Source organism: Haemaphysalis longicornis, unplaced genomic scaffold, assembly GCF_048455015.1.
Source record: "Haemaphysalis longicornis isolate Haplotype H1 unplaced genomic scaffold, Haemaphysalis longicornis Haplotype H1 scaffold_57, whole genome shotgun sequence".
Lineage (NCBI taxonomy): Eukaryota > Metazoa > Arthropoda > Arachnida > Ixodida > Ixodidae > Haemaphysalis > Haemaphysalis longicornis.
In genome coordinates this window covers 1,677,430-1,685,615 of record NW_027526400.1, presented here as the reverse complement: position 1 = coordinate 1,685,615, position 8,186 = coordinate 1,677,430, and the positions used below count along the sequence as shown (strand labels likewise).

Sequence of the window (8,186 nt, the reverse complement as noted above, 5' to 3'; positions counted from 1 at the left end):
GTCTTTATGGAGACACTTGTCTTTTATTGACCAGAAGGAGAGGATCACGTGTGCAAAAAAGGGCCCTATTGGACGCCGGAACATATAATTTTAGCATTTTGCGGGCCAAATCCGCTAGCGCGAATTACTAAAAACTTGAAAGCTTTGATGGAGAAGGACATGTTTTCTGGCCTGCAATAACGTGCAAAGATTCAGCAAGGTAAGTGAATTCTTGGGTACATAGCCCACAAGAGACTCTAAGCTGCTTATATTTGGCCGGGAGTCTCAATCTGCAGTATTTAAATTTTTTTGATAAGCCGGACAGCGAACAGGGGCAATATGTCCATACTTCAACAACTGGTTCAGATGTTTCCTCACCTAGGCCATTAAACGAGAAAGAGCGTGGGGCTGACAATGTTAGGTTTGAAGCAGGCTCAAAATTTGGTGTCAAAAACACTTGACGCCATTAAATTATCAATAAAAATGTTTACGATGCATTTCAATTAGGAGACATGAATAAATGCCACTTCAGAACTAATGCTTTCACAGACATTCTTCTTTTTTCACAACACTATCTTTTTAATAACTGGCGCGCGGTACCTAACATATCAAAATCAATTTCAAAATGAATCCGGTCAAAATCAAAAAAGGAGGTCAAAATCAATACGGAGCCCTCCACTACGGCGCGCATCATCGCCTGCGTAGCGTCGGCGCGTTAAAACCCAGAATCAATCAATCAATCAAATTCTTAAGAATTTAACAAGTAGCCTATATTGCCAGCCAGCACGAGGAGTTATGAGAGGCTTATGTTGTACGCCATCGTAGCGGTTTGTGTCTGTTTGGAGCGCAAGCACTTCCGTTATCGAGCCTTTACAAACGTTTTACCCCGCAGTAACAACAATGTTTCACGGACATTGAAATTGGTTGTCGGGTTTTGAATTTTCGTTTCTATGCATTTGCAGATTCTCGACACCGCCCTCCCCAGTGCAATCTACCCCTTGAGCACGGACCATGCAGATCTTATTACCGCGTATGGGGTTATTTCGCAAAGTTGCACAAATGTGTGCAGTTTGTCTACGGCGGTTGCGGGGGAAACAGGAATCGATTCCCAACGCTTGGTTATTGCCAGGAATGCTGCATAGGTAATGTAGCAATATATTCTTATATCATACTAGTGTTTGAAAACACAAAGGTTTCATACAAACAACTGTCGGGGCAGAAGAAAAACAAGTAATAATATATATATATATATATATATATATATATATATATATATATATATATATATATATAGAGGTTTGAAAATGAGGGACTCGTTAGGAAATACAGACAGAAATGCCGGCAGTCCACAACACCAAAGAAGCCATAGGGGAATGGTTGGACTATTTTTTACCGTTAGTGACGTTATATTATTATTATTTTTTATTTTATTTATTACGTGAGAAAGAAAGAAAGAAAAACACGCGCCCAGAGTGGGGACCGAACCCACGTTCGGTCCCCACTATAGTCCAACCAACCACTATAGTCCAACCATTCTCCTATGCCTTCTTTGGTGTTGTGGACTGCCGGAATTTCTTTCTGTATTTCCTAACGAGTCCCTCATTTCCAAACCTATTATCGTGGGAAAGCTTAGCGAGGGCCTCGCTTCTGGCAGCCTTGATGCCAAGGTAGCATAAGAGGGTTTCCCGCCAGTTGCCCGCTTATGATAGGCTGTAGACGTTCGCGTCACGCCCCGGGGGTTGAAAAAGAAGGTCTCCTTCTCCCCGTGTAGTCAGGGTGGCGCTGGCTACCACCCTCAAGCGTCAGATACAGTTGTAGTAAATATAAATAGCCCAGAAAGTGAAGGAGAACACAGTCGCCCCGACAGCCGAATTGGTAAGGCATTCGAGATCTAATCGAAAGGCGTGGGTTCGGTCCCCACTCTGGGCGCGTGTTTTTCTTTCTTTCTTTCTCACGTAATAAATAAAATAAAAAAATAATAATAATGTAACGTCACTAACGGTAAAAAATAGTCCAACCATTCCCCTATGCCTTCTTTGTTGTTGTTGACTGCCGGCATTTCTTTCTGTATTTCCTAACGAGTCCCTCATTTCCAAACCTATTATCATGCGAAAGCTTAGCGAGGGCCTCGGTTCTGGCAGCCTTGATGCCAAGGTAGCATAAGAAGGTTTCCCGCAAGTTGCCCGCTTATGACAGGCTGTAGACGTTCGCGTCACGCCCCGGGGGTTGAAAAAGAAGGTCCCCTTCTCCCCGTGTAGTCAGAGTGGCGCTGGCTACCACCCTCAAGCGTCAGATACAGTTGTAGTAAATATAAATAGCCCAGAAAGTGAAGGAGAACACAGTCGCCCAGATAGCCGAATTGGTAAGGCATTCGAGATCTAATCGAAAGGCGTGGGTTCGATCCCCACTCTGGGCGCGTGTTTTTCTTTCTTTCTTTCTCACGTAATAAATAAAATAAAAAATAGTAATAATGTAACGTCACTAACGGTAAAAAATAGTCCAACCATTCCCCTATGCCTTCTTTGGTGTTGTGGACTGCGGGCATTTCTTTCTGTACATATATATACATCTCTCTATATATATATAGTCTGGAAACAAAAACTCACAAAGAGTGCGAAAAAATAAGGTTATAATAAAACGAGGACATTAAAAATAAAAATAAAAGTTTACTGACGTTTCAGGGAGAGGACTCCCTTTCTTCAGAGTACAAAATAAGTTCGTTTCAGAGTTATATATATACAGAAAATGTAGCAAGGGCGAGGGCAAGGTAAGAGGAGGGAGAGTTTGTAAAAATGAATCATGGTTGGTGGGTAGCGAAAGAATGAAGAGAGAGCGAAAAAATAAATTATAAAAAGGATAATAAGAACACACAGTCACGCGGTATGAACATGGGAAAAAAAGAGAGAGACGAACGAAACGCTGAGAAAAAAATAAATAATTAAAAGATAAAAAATAAATAACAAGTTAATTTTCCTCCCCCGTGGCAACTGGGGTGAAAGAGGGGTCAAAACAAGATATGCCCATGCACGTGTTTGACATGGGCAAAAAGATTAGTCACGCGGAACAAGGAATTAGTCACGCGAAACTGGCACCACACACCGGCCAGATTATTACCACCTGTTGCCGCGTCATACGCGTGCACCTGCCTGTTTTCTTTCTTTTCATGACTTGTTTGACCTTGTGTTTTTTTTCATACCAATGTACACTCATTTCGAGTCGAAACTGTCTGTCCTACTGCTTTTTGGCGTTACCCTTGCCTCCCCCCAATAGAAGCCAAGTGTCTCATGTTTCAATGACCTTACCCGGTTTCTTAGAACGTGTGTGTATGGGCAGATGCTCACCCTTTGTGTGCATTTGCATATCTTCTTTGGAACGTCTTCGTTCCGCGTGGCTAATCTTTTTGCCCATGTCAAACACGTGCATAGGCATATCTTGTTTTGCCCCTCTTACACCCCCGTTGCCACGGGGAAGAAAATTACCTTGTTATTTATTTTTTATATTTTATATTATTTTTTTCTCGGTGTTTGGTTCTTCTCTCTTTTTTTCGCATGTGCATACCGTGTGAGTGTGTGTTTTTGTTATCCTTTTTATAATTTATTTTCCCGCTCTATCTTCATTCATTTGCTACCCACCAACCATGATTTATTTGCACAAACTCTCCCTCCTCTTACCTTGCCCTCGCCCTTGCTACATTTTCTGTATATGTATAACTCTTAAACGAACTTATTTCGTACTCTGAAGAAAGGGAGTCCTCTCCGTGAAACGTCAGTAAACTTTTATTGCTATCGTTAATGTCCTTCTCGTGCGTCTCTGTCTCTACTAACTTTATAGATAGAAGTATATATATATATATATATATATATATATATATATATAAAATATATAATGGGAAATGAGGGGCTCGGTGAAATAACAAAGAAAATAAGGGTTGGCAGTCAAGAAAACCTCGGAAAGCAAAGGGGAGGTTGTGGTGGGTCATAGAAAGAGATGAAGAATTTTTTGAGTCGAAAAGAAAGTGGTGAAAAAATGCCCGCCGGGTGGGATCCGAACCCACGACCTCCAGAATACCGGTCTGGTGCGACCGGTATTCTGGAGGTCGCACCGGTATATATATATATATATATATATATATATATATATATAGATATATATATATATACAGTGAATCAGAATGGGAAATGCGGGGATCGTTGAAACTACCACAGAAATAAGAGATTGCAGTCAAGAGAAAACCTCGGAAAGCAAAGGGGAGGATGTGGTAGTTCATTGCATTTGATAAAGAATTTGGAAAGAAAGAAAGTGAAAAAAAAATGCCCACCAGGTGGGATCCGAACCCACGCCCTCCAGAATTCCGGCCTGGTGCGATAACCACTACGCCACCGGCGGGGCGATTTTCCCCTCCACTTTCTAGGGTATTTATGGTAAGGTATTTTTGTTTCCTGTGCTTGGAAGTGGTAGCAAGCGCCACTCGGACTACTCGGGGTGAAGGGAACCTTCTTTTTAACCCCCGGGCCGTTACTCGAGTGTCTACGACATGTCAGGAGTTGTCGACCAGCGTTGAACCCTCTTAAGCTTCCTATGGCTTCAAGACTGCCAGAACAGAGGCCCTCGCTATGCATGTAGCGAATCAGAAGGGGAAATGAGGGGCTCGTTGAAAATAACTCCGAAATAAGAGTTGGCAGTCAAGAAAACCCTTGAAACCAAAGGGGAGGATGTGGTAGTTCATTGAAATAGATAAAGAATTTGGAAAGAAAGAAAGAAAGTGGAGAAAAAAAATCTGGAGGTCGTGGGTTCAAATCCCACCTGGCGGGCATTTTTTCTCCACTTTGTTACTGCTTTAGAAAAGCAGAAACAAACACACTCTCTCGGCGAGGTGAGGTTAAGGTTTACGAAGAAAGAGAAAAATAGGAAAGAGAGAGAGAAAACAATAACAAACCTTATACCTATGCTGAGATGAGAGAAGAACACACAACTCTTTCAAAACGCTGTCCTCTATTGTTCACAGGCTTATAGAAAGAGTGACAGGAACCGAACGCTTCAGAAAAGCACTGCTATGTTCAAGAAAAGAAAGCGCAAAGCAGTAACAGGGAGGCTCTCGCGCGCCTACTGGGGGGTGGCGGGGCACAGAATTACAATGGTCACTGACATTACGAGAAGAATTTACAGAAAGCGGGCGCAGCCGCACACATGTTTCTGTTACGCCAATCCTACAAATACTTAGGAAGGCTCGTTAGAGCGTTGGTGCTCCCGCGATTCTGCGTAGCGTGTCATGTAGTCTGTCGCTACGACAATCCACAAGTTCTCGGATCGTAACGTAGGGCCCAGAAGGTCGATTCCAATGTGTGGCAAGGGCCTCCATGGGACGGCGATTGGCTGAGTTCGGCGGGAATCGTCCCTACAAATACATAGGAAGGCTCGTTAAGAGCATTACTGCTCCCGCGATTTATTTCTTGAAATGCACATTTGGACGGACAACGGGACAATAATTGATTTCAGACAAGGTCGATAACTTTTGCCTCCAATGACACTATGACGCTGGTACCAAACCCCGAGCACTGTGTTGCTGTAGGGATCGCCGACTAACACGTCATCCTGCGACCTTGCGCGAGCCTAATGATCACCGTCTACGGTACGGATGCTGCTCCTGACGTCGACGCTATTGTAGAGAGTGACCAAAGTTTGTTTGTCGACCGTGGTGTATCCGTGGAAAGAGGAATCGCGCGTTTAAGCAATGCAAATCCCGACTTTTGTTCACTAATTTCACCGACGAGTACGAGCATCTAAACAAGGACTCTGCAATTGCGATCCTCAAAGAAACGCAAGAAAAAAGTCAATTGATCGCGGTCGCAAAATTTGAACCCGCACCCGCAGATGCTTTCAAGCTGCCTCATCCTTTCGGCGTAGACCCGGCACTGCCGCAAGAAAACCTGGGCAATTTCTTGGATTTGCTGAGTTGACAGAGCGGATGTTTTTCGCCGAACGCAAAATTACGTCTGGCACCCCTAGCGAAGCATCGAATTATACCTGAAGATAGAGCACGACCTAACCGACAGTCACCCTACTGAGTGTTTTCACACGAGGGGGAATCCATCCGGATACAAGTGGAAGACATTCTCAGCAACGACATTATATAGCCATCGAAAAGCCCCTGGGCTGCGCCGGTCGTACTCATGAAGAACAAAGACGGCACACTGAGGTTCTACATTGACTATCAATGACTGAACAAAATCACCAAAAAGGACGCGACCCCGTGCCACGAATCGACGACGCCCCCGACCACCTTTGCCACACAAAGTACTTCACTTCGATGGATTTGAAGACGGGCTACTTGCAAATTGAAGTGGACGAACGACACCGAGAGAAGACTGCATTCATAACCCCGGACGGCCTTTACGAGTTCAAGGTGATGCCGTTTGGGCTGTGCACCGTACCAGCAACGTTTAAAAGAATCATGTACACTGTGCTAGCTATCCTGAAGTGGCAAACTTGCCTCGTACACCTCGACGACGTTGTGGTATTCTCCTGGACTTTCGAGGAACGTCTTGCAAGATTGGAGCCTGTACTCGAGGCAATTCGTACATTGGCGTTAACGCTGAAGCCTGAAAAGTGCCGCTTCGCGTGCAACGAAGTCAAGTTTTTGGGCCACATCGTCAACGCCGCGGGAGTCCTGCCTGAACTGGCAAAAACTTCAGCCATATCAAAATTCCCAAACCGAAAGTCGTGAAGGCCATGCGAAGATTTCTCGGATTATGCGCGCACTACCGGCGCTTCATTGCAAACTCCGAACGCATACACAGCCACTCACGCGTTTGACGAAGTATAGCAGCCCTTTCTGCAGGAAAAGCCCCCAAGGTGAAATGCTTCGAACTGGAACAACGCCTGCAAAACCCGTCTGAGCTCGCTAATTTTGACGAAAGCGCCAAAACGGAAATTGGCACTGACGCCTGTGATATTGGCTTGGATTCCGTCCTCGTCCAAAAGCAAAGCGGTTGCGAAAAGGTAATCGCGTGTGCCAGCTGTGGCCTGTCAAATGAGGACAGAAACTACTCTGCCTCCGAGAAAGAGTGCCTTGCTATTATATGGGTCATTTAGAAATTTCGCCCATACCAGCATGGTAGACCGTTCAAGGTTGTGGCAGACCACCAATCGCTGTGTGTTTGCGCCAATTGGAAGGACCCGTCTGGCCGTCATAGGCGATGGAGCTTGCGACTACAAGATTCGACGTTACAATTGTTTATAAATCCGGCAGGACACACTGTGACGCCGACTGTCTGTCCCGTTGCCCCTGTCGACCTACCACCTCAAGACGCCGATGAAGACAGTGCGTTCTTTGGAGTCTTGACGGAGAGCGACCTAGCTGCCCAGCAGCATGACGGCCCAGAGTTACGCGTCATGATCGACTACTTCAAAGGATGCAACATCGGCGTGCCGACGGTCTTCAAACGCAACTTACCAGCATTCAGGCTAAAAAACTCCGTCCTCGTGAAGAGAAATTTCAACCCGGAACGAGAACGAGTTACCTTCTTGTCATCCCCGCGGACCTTTGTGACGAAATTTTGGAAGCGTGCCACGATGACCCGTCCTTCGGACATCTCGGCACAGCTCCGACTATTCGAAAATTCAAGGCGAGGTACCAATGGCCCCGCCTTACCTCTGACCTCACCCATTACGTCCGGATATGCCGTTACTGCCCGCGACGAAAAACGCCACCGACGAGACCCGCCGGACTTCTGCAGTCAATCGCCGTCCCATGGAGGCCCTTGCCACAGATTGGAATGGACCTTCTGGGCCCGTTCCCTACGTCACGATCCGAGAACTTGTGGATTGTCGTAGCGGCAGACTACATGAGGCGCAACGTGGAGGCGGCCGCTCTTTCGAAGGGGACTGCACAAGAAGTCGCGAAGTTCTTCATAAACCAAGCTGTGCTACGACAGGAGCCCCTGAAGTCCTAATCACGGACCGCGGAACAGCCTTGACTGCGGACCTTATGCAAGGAATCTTACGCTACAGCAACAGGAATCACCGAAGAACTACGGCGTACCACCGCCAAACGAACGGACTTACAGAACGTCTGAACAAGACGAACGCGTATATGCGTTACATGTACGTCGACGTTGAACATAATAACTGGGAGTAAGTGCTCCCGTGTGTCCCGTTTGCGTATAACACGCCAATCCAATAAACCACGCAGATGACACCATTCGAGC

At 45.7% G+C, this 8,186-nt stretch overlaps 2 non-coding genes across 2 annotated transcripts; one reads left to right on the top strand and one right to left on the bottom strand.

The window, feature by feature from the left end:
* The first annotated feature begins 2,323 nt into the window (after positions 1-2,323).
* On the top strand, positions 2,324-2,395 carry Trnar-ucu (transfer RNA arginine (anticodon UCU)). Its single transcript has one exon. It is a non-coding gene; the product is annotated as a tRNA-Arg (tRNA).
* Positions 2,396-4,292: 1,897 nt separating this feature from the next.
* Trnas-gga (transfer RNA serine (anticodon GGA)) lies at positions 4,293-4,365 on the bottom strand. Its single transcript has one exon. It is a non-coding gene; the product is annotated as a tRNA-Ser (tRNA).
* Between the last annotated feature and the right edge of the window lie 3,821 nt (positions 4,366-8,186).